The sequence below is a fragment of the Erpetoichthys calabaricus genome, chromosome 3 (assembly GCF_900747795.2).
Source record: "Erpetoichthys calabaricus chromosome 3, fErpCal1.3, whole genome shotgun sequence".
Lineage (NCBI taxonomy): Eukaryota > Metazoa > Chordata > Cladistia > Polypteriformes > Polypteridae > Erpetoichthys > Erpetoichthys calabaricus.
This window is the reverse complement of record NC_041396.2, coordinates 295,576,642-295,589,793: the sequence shown is the minus strand read 5'-3', so window position 1 is coordinate 295,589,793 and position 13,152 is coordinate 295,576,642. Positions and strand designations below refer to the sequence as shown.

The 13,152-nt window shown below is 43.3% G+C and overlaps 1 protein-coding gene across 1 annotated transcript in view; it reads right to left on the bottom strand.

Moving 5' to 3' along the window:
- Positions 1–13,152, bottom strand: part of tns2a (tensin 2a) — a 241,378-nt gene that overhangs the window by 123,723 nt on the left and 104,503 nt on the right. The gene's annotated exons all lie outside the window — the stretch shown is intronic.

Genomic DNA, 13,152 nt, shown 5'->3' with positions numbered 1-13,152 from the left:
GCTGTTAATATTACAATGTAAAACTGTTAAATAGCGAAGGTTTGCCAACAGTCAAAGGTAAAGCGCTGGTTCAGAAACACAGAAGTTACGATATTTGCATAAGGACACGCCCCTTTTACCGTATTGTTCCTGGTGAAGCGCATACCTTTGCACAATGGGGACCTTGTATTAAGGATTCCAATGTTATGGCTAAGTTTTTATTTGAAAAACAAAAATCATTTTGACTCAAACGTCTCGTTTTTGCCTGCGTGCCGCTTTGAGAGGTGTCATCCAAGCTCATCTGATGTTTACGCAAAGTGACCATAAAAATACGGCGCTGGCCACATCCTCGGTGGATACACAGTATAATGTTTCAGCGGTAATTAAGTTTCTTTTCAAGCTTCAGGGTTTGAAACTTCCTTTTCAATTTCGACTTTTGATTTGTGCTCAGTCCTTTGGTTCCCTTCTTGCATGTAATGGCGCACGTTTCCATTTCCTTGTCCTTTCCTTTTCCTTTCGGCTCGCAATAATTCCCAGCCACCTTGTGTCTCATAACAATAGGAAAGAGCGGCTGCTAGAGAAAGCCAAGGGGCAAAAAATAAAAAATAACACTAACATGCACTGTCATGCATTTTCACACGGAAAATATGCAGCATATTACACTTTTAATGAGATAATGTGCTCCGCCATGGGAACCATGAAGTGCAATGGTTTTTACAGGTGTGCTGTGGGTAACCTGCGTTATACTGTTTGAAATGATATAGAAAAATACAAAGCTGTCAACAGCCAAAAGTAACAATTGATCACTAAAATCACAACAAAAAGTCATAAGTCAAAAAGAAACTCAGCCCAGAGTCCTGACACTAACCTCTTGTCCTTTTCCTCAAATGCTCCAATATCTGTCCTAGTGAGGTGCTTTACAGGCATATTGCAGTTGGTATAAAGGACCTCCAGTTATGTTTCCTGACACACTTCTGCTAAGAAATTCGTTGGCTGAAAGACCTCAGTGTTAGTGTGTCAGAGAGAGGATGTGCAGCATTGTTCATAATGACCTTCAGCCAACAAATCACTGGGACTGGGACCACCAAGTCGGGAGTTTTCTTTCTTTTCAGTCATGCTGGTGTGTGTTCAGACCATAGTGTGTGTGAATATCTATCTATCATACAGTGCCTTTCACATCTATCTAATGTGATAGACGGCTGGCAGTTCAACCCGGCCGGGACGCCCCTGGAATGGAAGGATGGGGGAAGGCAGCTACTTGCCAACACTGCTTCCCCCAAAACACTAGATGGCAGCTCCCCTGGAGTGCAGTGGTACCCCAGATTCCGGCAGGGCAGTATGGGACATGGAGTTCAGACACACAGCCCTGCTGGGTACTGTGGGTGTTGCCAGGAGGAGCTGTCAAAGGACCTGGGGACGTATTCTTTCCTTATAGCCCGCAAGTATGAGGTAGTCACGAGGACAGAAGCCCCAAAGTACTTACGGGCTGAAGAAAATCCCTGCTCTTTATTAGACCCGGAAGTGCCAGCCAGTCACGTGGTTGGGAGGACAGAACCACTTCCGGGTCAAAGACTACTTAAAGGACTTATGGGAACTCAGCAGGCGAGCCGGAGTTGGGAGGTAGTTGACAAAGCTTGCTTGGAGGTGTGGAGGAGAAATTTATATTGTGAAGAATTGTGTTGGTATCAATTTACCTGTGTTTATTGTGGCTGTGGTGCTTTAAAGGCACTATACTGTATATGGAAGAAATAATTAAAAGAATAATTCTTGGTGCTTTTACCTGGTGTCCTGGACGTATGTCTGTCGGGTTAGAGGAGCAACAGCACCCTCTAGTGTCACACTATCTATCTATCATATAGTGCCTTTTACATCTATCTATCTATCTATCTATCTATCTATCTATCTATCTATCTATCTATCTATCTATCTATCTATCTATCTATCTATCTATCTATCTATTATATAGTGCCTTTCACATATATTTATCTATCTATCATATAGTGCCTTTCACATGTATCTATTAATAATTCTTTACATTTATATAGCGCTTTTCTCACTACTCAAAGCACTCAGCAATGCAGGTTAAGGGCCTAGCTCAAGGGCCCAACAGAGCAGAGTCCCTATTGGCATTTACGGGATTCGAACCGGCAACCTTCCAATTGTCAGTGCAGATCCCTAGTGAAAAGGCACTATATGATAGATAGATAGATAGATAGATAGATAGATAGATAGATAGATAGATAGATAGATAATGTAATATTACATAGTGCCTTTCAAACATAGTGCCTTTCAAATCTATCTATCTATCTATCTATCATATAGTGCCTTTTCACATCTATCTATCTATCTATCTATCTGTTACATAGTGCATTTCAAATCTATCTATTATATAGTGCCTTTCACACCTATCTATCTATCTATTATATGGTGCCTTTCAAATCATCTATCTATCTATTATATAGTGCCTTTCATATCTATCTATTTATGTACCTACTTATCTAAAGACCTTCTGTGAAAAGCCAGTTTACCCCCTGGAGACAAAGTCTGATCTTAACTGCTATACCTCAAAACGTCTGTCTTCCTTATCTAACAAATCTCAGCCCAATTCCGCTAACCTGTCGGAGGTCCTCTTGATTCTGTGTTGTTATTTATGTCAACATATTCCGTTTTTCCCAGCGGTTTCAACTTCACTTTCAGTGTTGACTTTCCCTCCTCGTCTCTCTCCTTTGTTCGTCAGTTCTTTAATTGCTTCCTGTTCCCCATCGAGGTGATTAACTTCAGAAAGCACGTTCTGCTGATGGTTGCTTGGCACATGAAGGCACGGCAGTCTGTGGATTACTGTGAACAATCAGAAGATGCCAGGAGATGCTAAATGACATAGTTAGGACAGGATAAAAGGTCAGAAGCGGGAGTACGACAGAAAACTGGCAACAAATAACTAAAGAGTTGAAGTGACGGCCAAAAAACAACATGGAGTTGAAGCCAGGTAGGACAACTGAATACCACATGGTGCTGATAAAATGTCCACCAGAACTGTTACACCATTCTTAAAATGAGAACCCCAAAAAGGGAACACAAACTCCAGAGGACCTCCAGCGGGTTATTGAGATGTTGCAGGTAAGGAACACAGAAACTTGGAGGGAAGGTCACTCACCACACTAATCAAGGCGACCACATTGAGGTTATGGACTTGGCACACGTGAGACTATAAGGACCCCAAAAACCTACAACATAGGGTCCTCATGCTTTGGTACTTTGGTTTTCGTCACCCAGTTTCATGGATGGACATTGAGGTTGACTCTAAAGGGTCCCGGTATAAGTGAGTGTGTACCCCTGTGATGGACTTATGTCAATGTTGGTCTGCCCCTCATAGCCATGACGCAGCCTTGAAACACGGCGAGACAGAGAGATGGGAGTTCTTCTTGCTACTACAATGATGAGGTCTCCTGGGGTTGGTCACATTCTTGGCCTTGGCCATCTGTTGCCCTCATGTGCTCCTCATCACACTTATCACTGAGGCCATTTTTCTCAGAGGTGCTCACTGGTGCATTTTCGTTTAATTATTGTCTTGTCATCCCATTGCTCATCTGTGAGTTATCTCACTGTTATTAATTTTCGGAAATAACAACAGCCAGCATTTTGGGAAGTATTTTGAAAAAGAAACAGCAAACAGAACTTTATTGCTAATGGAGGGGAGAAGGTCGAGGCAGGGCAAAGACCTGACGTTGCTTCAGATATGAAAAGAATTAGCAAATCCCTGCTAACTCCGTGCTGTTAGTCTTGGCAAAGCCGCACATAAACAGTACAAGCCAGAAGTTTCATGCAGCGTATTTTACTTCTTAACCGATAGCCTCACCGCACAACAAACGTTCCTCTTACTGTTTGTTTCTAATCGCATCGTTCTTCAAACAAACAAAACGTTACAAGAGCTCCCATGAGACATCCCAAGTATGCTGCTACTGTCAGGCTTGTGGGAATGAAGGATAATTTAACCTTCTATCTGGAAAAATCCAAACTTCCCAGTAATTTAAATCAATTTTACGAGGGGTCTTCCAAAACAGACAATGAGCAGAAACAGACCGCTGTGACATCTTTTCTTTCAAACTGTTCTAACTAAGATGAAAACTGGATTTTTTTTTGGAGAAGGACAAATTGAAGAAAGAATTTGAGCAGAGAAGTATTAAAAAAGGGAAGAAACAAAAGAATAGTCGTGGAAACAGAACGAAAAAAAGGACAAAAGCCCCCAATAACAAACACAAGATGTTAAAAAAAAACCAACAGCTTACCGTATCTAAATGTATTCTTTCCTTATAGCGTAGAGCCTCTTCTCGACTGTTTTTCTAGTATGTGTGCACAACTTTAGTTTAAGAATACGCACTTATTCTTGAACTTCCCTCTCTAATGCCTTCCATATCTACAGTATCTATCCATCCATATATCTATCTACATTATCCATCTCAAGGGGATATCCAACATTCGAGCAGCCCACTCATATTAGTACCACTACAAAGTGAGACGATATGCAGGATGAACCAAAGGTCCAAGCCGGTGGGCTGATTACTTTAGGGATTGGTTTATTTAGCAGTGGACGACGGCTGTCCCTTTACCTTGTAACTCAGGCCATAGAAATGCCCCTGGGACCCACTCACACTCAGGTGAGTAACTGGTTAATATCTGTAGCCTACATTTAGATGGAATTTACTTTATATTGTAAACACTTTATTTTCCAAAAGTGCAGAAAGAATGAGCAATGAAAGGGATGGAAGAAACGCAGTAGAACATACTGTTGCAATTACATTCAGTTACCACACTTTACAAGTACGGCCATCCCAATTTCTTTTTATGAATTCCTCTTTTTGTGCTCCACTATTTATTAACGTTTGCCAATTTGGCTCTTTAAATTCCCTCCTGACTATAATGGCAGTTTTTTTTTGTTTTTTTTTATAAGGCTCTGTATCTTCCACCCAGTAAGTGCCACTTTGAAGAGCGGTGGTATAAAGGCGAGCGCCATCAGGACTGCCACAGCACCTTTACAGGGTCCTGATAATAGGAGATACAGTAAGTCGCCTCCACCAGTAGAAACCTTTGACATCCTGCTAATAGAAGAGACCACCAGGGGAGGTGTTTCTCATTATTGTAATTCCAAAAGGACAAAAACAGGAGAATGGCGATGGGTTTAGTGGGCACTTTAATAAAACTCTTCCACGCCGGCCCTATAGGTTACAAGTGAACCTTGGAAGAAGACTGTGGAGGAAACGAGGAAACGATAGCTGCTGCTCAAGGGCTGAAGAAGCTTTTATACTAATTAGAGAACTCTGGGAGGATGGAACCAGGGCTTCGAGAACACAACAATGAATCCTTAGGGTACTTCCAAATGGGGTATGAAGCCTCATCTTGCTCATTGGCCAGGTGAGGTTGGAGTCAAAGCCGGTGGAAGAGAAACCAGAGGTGTGAGAAGTAATAATAATAATAATTCTTCACATTTATATAGCACCTTTCTCACTACTCAAAGCACGTTTCATAATGAGTAGGGGTGACACTTCAACCACCAGAACTGTGCAGCACCCACCTGGATGATGCAACGACAGCCATTTTTACGCCAGTATGCTCACCACACATGAGCTATCAGGTGGTGAAGCGGTGAGAGATAAATAGCCAATCAGAGACAGGGGTTGATTAGGGGGCCAGAATGTCTAGGCCGTGGTGGACAATTTTGCCAGGACATCGGGATACACCCTAATCTTTATGAAGGATGCCCAGAGATCTTTCCTGAGCAAAGAGAGTTTCAACGTTCAATTTACATCTCATATGAATGATGGCACCAAATTTGTTCAACACAGTGTCCCCGTCACTGCACTGGGGCATTGGGATCCACATTCAGACCACAAAGTAAGTACTGGCCTCACCAACACCTTTTCCAAGTCAGTCCCCCATCCCAGTACTGGCTGGGCCTGACCATACTTAGCTGCAGGTGAATGACCTCTTCTGAAGTGCAGGTAGTATGGCTGGGGCTTCAGATGTGGATGGAGCCGAACGTCACTGTTGCTGGGACCACCGTCAGCCTTTATGTTGAGGTGAGAGGGATTGTCACAGCAGTCATTCAATGTCGATTTTTGGGTTTCTATGCTTTATTTGCTTTGGTCTTTGGTTCTCCAGTATTGGATTTCCTTTAGGATTGGTTTGCTGGAGGTTACCTCTTTTAGGCAAACCCTGTTGCCTTATTTTTTGCCAGTTTTATTTTAACAATAAATACAACTTCATTTATAAAGATTTCGGCATTGTACTTAACACTTAAGCCAGAAGGTGTATGGTTCCTCTCCCCTGTTGGACATTTAAAGGAATATTTTGAACTTTAAAAGCCAGGGTCCCATTGTAGGCCCATGGAGTCTGCCTCTGGAGTTCGGAGGCTGGCTGCCTGGGGTGAGGCCACATCTAATTAGCTTGGTTAAGGTGCAGGCCTGTTTTGCGTGACCTTTTGCCATTTTTGTGTCGCCCTTCTACAACAGTTGTGTCAGGGGGTTTCTAATTCGTGCTTTATGTCTCTTTTGTTCATTCTTGACTCTTTTATTTATGTTGATTAGGTGTTTCATTCTTAGTTTTTCACTTTGTCTGCGTATGTGAGTTGCCCTTTGTTATGTTCCATGTGTTTCGTGGGTGTTTTTCCCAAGAGGTGGGATCACCTGCCAATCACGGCCCAGGACGACTCTCCACCCAATAAATCAGGAGGGTCTTCTGAAATTCCTGGTGGTTCATTTGTAACTCACTTAGGAGTCTTTTTGTGAATGTGCTTAATGATTTACTAGAATTTGTTCTGTATTTCGACTGTTCCTGGGACTTCTGGTTGCATGGAATTACCTTATAAGGTGAATTTGGGCAAATCCTATTGGCTTTGTGTTCCATGTAGCTTTGCAATTTTTATGAAGAACAAATCTTTCATTTTAAAAATATTCTACAAGGCCCTTTATGTGTCCAGCTGGGGTTTTTGATAGGATTTCCCCCACTAGTGGAGATTTTTGGAGACATTTTTTGGTACTTGGGTGCTTTGGGACCCTTAGTTGTACTTTGGAGTTAAGACTCAAGAGTGCCTACCTACTGTTGAAGGTGGTTGAAACATCTACTTGTGCTTTTATCTGCTTTGGACCATGGGATTCTTCATTTTTTTCACATGTGTGCACTTTTCAAAAGCTGTCATGGTCTCCTGGGTATCTTTTCTGGGGTTTTCAGACCCAAAGAATCGAATTCTGCAGTTTAGCTGAAGGCTTCCTAAAATGTTCATAATTTTTGACCTTATGTTTTGATGCCATTTTGGAGTTATTACCGAGGTAATCTTTCCCACAATTCATTGGATGATGATGACATCATCAATGCCACTTTTTAAAGGACCACCCTATTTAGATCTGATTTATTCAAGACGGGATTTAAACCGGTTGATGATTTCTTGGCATTTTCTGGCTATAAAAGACCTCTTTCTTCCTACGTTCTGTAGTTTCGGTCGTGCCCTTTTGTTTTGATGAAACTTGAGATTTCCTTCCAGTTACCAAACTTTGTGCATCTCAGACTACGTCGCCTCTTCCGGTTCTTTTTGAAAAATCTTTCTGTGTAGGTTAGGCAGAACAAATTGAGCTTTCAGAAGGCTTGGGGCCACCTTGTGACTTTTGAATTGCCATTCTGCCGACATGTTAGGCATCTTCACTAAGCCTACACACAGCTCCAGACATTCAGGTCACACCATCCCCGCCTCTGGGGGGTCTCCATCACACCTCTAGAACTCTCCATATTACCTTGCTGACCCTGACTAGTGCAACATTTCCTCCTCTGCTTCACATACCTCCATAACCCTTGTGTTTGCCCTCCTTATTCCCCCTTGCTGGAAAGCCCACCCGTCACATGTTTAAACCCCTCGGCTGTGTGGCGAAATCAGCACAAAAGCAGCTCAAGAAAATAAACAAAGCCACACTGACTGCACACAGAGGGGTTAAGCGGGGAACCTAAAAGGCTGAATTTTGATAGAAGGCTCTTTGTGCTCCAACAGTGACTCAGCGGACCCTCAGCCAGCTTCTGGTTCATTTCTGACTTCATCTGATCTGATAGGAACCACATGGGCATTGGGGGGTTTCTGTGGAAACACACACACACACACACACACGCACACACACACACACACACAAACAAAGAAAGGCAATGTTGGGGACGTTTTCCTACACCGTCTGCGGGTCCAGAGTCGTACTGATGGACTACAGTGGTCTTGTCAGTGGTCCCACATTTAAACGTCCTGTGAAGCAGCCAGTGTCCGTCTTTCCATCCAAGTCTCTAATTACACAATATTGTGCACCGGTTTCCCTGACAACCCCCCGACTAGGAAACTCGCCCGGGTCTACTGGGAAAAGGCGTCTTTGAATGAAGTGTAGCAGAATAACACGGAAAGCTTGTTTTATTTTTTCTTCCTTTCTTCCCCTGGCATTCATTCATTTCGGTACGGTTCTGTTTTTCTGAATTGTTTTACAAAATGAATCATTTTCATGGCCTCTTAGTCCTGCCAGCTTGATCATCAAGGAGACACCAGGGCTGCCCTCATCTTACTGGATTGTGCCTGGCAGGGAGGGTTTCTTAAAATGGGACATCTGCAGGGGTCTCCTCGAGAGTAAAGACTCTTTGAAATGTCGATCATGGCAAACATCAAGCTACTCCAGAAAGGTGCTCTTCAGCCATCCATTACTAACCCACCTAGTCCAGGCCTAGTATCCAGCACCATTGTGTATAAAAGGTGATATGGTAACCCATTCTACACGGGGTGTTCCAACATGCCCTTCAAACGCTATATTGAGTCTTTGTTCTGTATTGCAGATTTGAGAACGTCCCACTCGAGAGGGTGGGCATCAAACTAAAACAGGTGGGAGTTCAGGGAGTGGTGTGTGGATGGGTGCAGAATTGGCACAGACACAGAAAGCAGAGGGTGATGGTGCGAGGAACCTTCTCAGAACTGGATAACCTCTGGACTACCACGGAGCTACCGAGGGATATGAAAACTGAAGAGGGAGAAGAGCTGCTCCAATTAAAAAAGCTGAAATCAAACAAATCACCAGGACCAGATGGAATTTATCAAAGAGTGTTGAAGAAGATTTAAACCCTTGGCACACATTTTTAAGAAGTCGGTGTGTACTGGGGACATTTCCAAAGGGCTGGGAAGTAGCAAATATTATCCTGTTATATAAAAAAGGTGATCAGGCCAGTAAGCTTAATGTGCTTCACAGGTGAATTAATGGACAGTGTGTGCTTGGTGTGTGGGTGTGTTTGTGTGTGTCCTGCGGTGGGTTGGCACCCTGCCCGGGATTGGTTCCTGCCTTGTGCCCTGTGTTAGCTGGGATTGGCTCCAGCAGACCCCCGTGACCCTGTGTTCGGATTCAGCGGGTTGGAAAATGGATGGATGGATGGATTATTACAGAAAAGAATGGAGCAGCACATGACCAGAACATTAACAATCAGCATTAGAGGTTGTGTTTCACTAATATGCGGGAATTCTATCAGGAAGCAACAAAAGCAGCCAATCACTCCATCGGATATTATTTATCTTGACTTTCAGGTCTGAAGTACTAGGGTGTTGTGCTGTGTTAGCCATTATGGATGAAATGAGAAGTCAATGAGAAGTCAAGCAAAATGACACTTTGTATTGGCTAACTAAAAAGATTACAATATGCATCCCTTCTTATTACATCTTGCCTGAAGAAGGGGTCTGAGTTGCCTCGAACACTTGCATATTGTAATTGTAGTTAACTAAAATAAGGTGTCATTTTTCTTGAGTTCTCATTTCTTGATTTTCAGAAAGCATTTGATGAAGTGCCGCATGAGAGGTTGGGCATCAAAACATAACAGGTGGGAGCTTAGGGTGTGGGGTGTAGATGGGCACAGAATTGGCTCAGACACAGAAAGCAGAGGGGGATGGTGTGAGGAACGTCATCAGAATTGGCCGATGTTAAGATTGGTGTCCAGCAGGGGGCATTGCTATTTTTAATATATAGAAATGATGTGGATAGGAATATAAGTAACAAGCTGGTTAAGTATGCAGAGGATACCAAGATAGGGGGGATTGGCAGATAATCTGGAATCCATTGAATCATCACAGAGGGACTTGGACAGCAGACAGGCTTGGGCAGATTTGTTGAAGATGAAATTTAATGTCAGTAGGCAAGTTACGCACCAACGCATGGCGACAGGTAGATTGACTCAAATGGAGGCTGGTGCGTGAGTGAGGAGGGCCCACCCCAGCTCCCTACTCCTGAGGTCCAGCCTCCCCCTTCCCTCGGCCCATGGCCTCTCTCTCGGATTTGTGCGAATAAAATCGATGCTGCAACCCAACTATAATACTTAGCGCGATGAAAGAAGTCGCAAAATCCACCGGAATGTTCAAGCAAATTATAGAAAAAAACCCGATCTAAATCCGTTATGTAGTTCTCTTGTGAAAAGCGGACAGACATACAAACATATACAGTATATATACTAGGGGGCTCCTCCCCCTGCTCACTTCGCTCGCCCACCCCCGGTTTGGTATACCGGATATACAATTTAAAGAGATTGTTATTTTCATGGGAATTGTTACATATGCATTATTTTCACTTTTACTTTAAAACTTTAGTAAAAACAATATTTGGAATCAACTTTTCTTCAAGATTGCATTGAATTTTGATTTTGTGTTAGGACTTACATCGTGACAACGCAACATATATCTGCCTGTGAGTGAATATCGTTTCTTTCTCTCTAATAAATAAAATGACTTTTTCGAATGTTTGTCCATGCTCTTTCTTCTTTGCTTAGTTGTTGACGTGTCATCTAGAACATATAAAATTATTGTCCTGATAAAATTTGTAAGAGCTGAGAGCGCAGGAAGTGTGTCTGACAAAAGCATTCACACGACTGAGGTTAGATGACCGCGGTCTTGTTTGAAAATAGCTGTAAGTAGGGTGTAGAAAAGGCGCTATATAGGCGCCTGACCCGGCACAGAACGACACAGAGGCACGTATAAAACAAGGACTTTTATTTTCTTCTTCACCGTGGGCACACGTCTTCCCCGCGACCCACAGTTAATACAGTCCCAAAAGCACTCTTTTCCCCACAACAACAGCAGCACTCTTTTCTCCTCTCTCACTACTCCTCTGCAAGCGTAGTCCTCCTCCTCCCGACCCTGGCTCTCTGAGTGGTGGTGGCTGGCCCTTTTTATACCCCACCCGGAAGCGTTCCAGGTGCTTGATCACCTGGTCCTAATTGCATTTCCGGGTAGGGCTGAAGATTCGACCAGCCGGGCTGCAGACTCCATGCAGCTCCCACTAGCGGCCATCCGAGCCCCCAACCAGGCTGTGGAGGACTCCATCTCCCATGGAGCCATGTGCCAGGTTGGGGAATCATCCTCCACCAGGGAGGCTGCCACCAAGCATCCCGGGGGACGTATTGAAGTGTCCATGGCTGCTCCCCCGAAACAGATGCAGCAGGGACGTCCCTGCCGGGCATGGGACCCGGCTGTCCTTCACAAGGGCGTGACTTGAAAGAATCTCATGTTAAAAATGTCAGTCTCACGGGACTTCATACCGCAACAACGTTTTTGGAATCTTTTAATTCTCGCTGGCAATGCAAATTAGATGATCTACAAGTCTCCAACTTAAAGTTTAAATCCGAACAATATATTCAATCTCTTTTCACTGTTCCTTTATTTCACGATTTTCACGAACAAATAATTTCCATTAGTTTGTGCTAATACGATCTTTACTATCCTTTTTCTGAGAGTTTCGAATTTTCGTACTTCCATTATCTCTAACCTGCTCTGCATGTGTACCGCACCAACATTTTGAATTCTTTACGATGTTCTACTTTGTCATCTACTCTTTGTCCTTTATTTCCAGCCCCCTGGCATGGTTAAACCTTTTTCTCGCGGGACGTATAACACTGCTCACGTTGTTGGGGGGGACGGGGGGGGAGGGGGGCTGGGGGCTGAACGCACGCTAAGGAGATGCGGTTGGATCATCTGCTGTCTTGCTGCTGCTTCTGGCGAGCTGCGTGTTCTGCTTGTCGCGCTGCGCTTTGATCATTTAAAAGCCTGTACAGCAGCTGTCGTTTTGTCTCACTGCCTTGTCTCGCATGACGTCAAGTGTCTTCCAAGAACATCACGTCTCGTATCCCTCCCAAGATTTTTTTTTTATAATATATACAGTTAGGTTCATAAATATTTGGACAGAGACAACTTTTTTCTAATTTTGGTTCTGTACATTACCACAATGAATTTTAAATGAAACAACTCAGATGCAGTTGAAGTGCAGACTTTCAGCTTTAATTCAGTGGGGTGAACAAAACGATTGCATAAAAATGTGAAGCAACTAAAGCATTTTTTGAACACAATCCCTTCATTTCAGGGGCTCAGATGTAATTGGACAAATTAAATACAGTGGAAACTCGGTTCACGACCATAATTCGTTCCAAAACTCTGGTCGTAAACCAAGTTGGTCGTGAACCGAAGCAATTTCTCCCATAGGATTGTATGTAAATACAATTAATCCGTTCCAGACCGTACGAACTGTATGTATGTATATATATATATGTATATATATATATATATATATATATATATATATTTTAGTTTTTAAGCACAAATATAGTTAATTATACCATAGAATGCACAGCGTAATGGTAAACTAAATGTAAAAACATTGAACAACACTGAGAAAACCTTGAACAACAGAGAAAACTAACACTGCAATAGTTCGCTCTATAGTGCTAGGAACCGCTCACTAAAAACACTTTTTTTAAGCACAGGGGAAAAATGAACATTTGAAAAATCCGTAATTTAATAAACCACCATGAAAAGTAACATTGCAACAATGCAGGCTACGAACCGATCACTGTAAATAGAACTGAAAACAAAAACAAGCCTTCTCTACCTTATGCGTCCCTCGCTCGTTCTCTCTCTCGGGCCTGTGTGTGTGTGCGTGCGTCTCTCTTTGTGAGCCTGGAGCGCCTGTGTGTGTGTGTCTCTCTAGCGCACTCCTGTGTGTGTGCGCGCCTCTCTCTCCCGTGCCTGTGTGTGTGTGCATGCGTCTCTCTTTTGCGAGCCTGGAGCGCTTGTGTGTGTGTCTCTCTAGAGCGCTCCTGTGTGTGTGCGCACCTCTCTCGCGCGCTCCTGTGTGTGTGCGT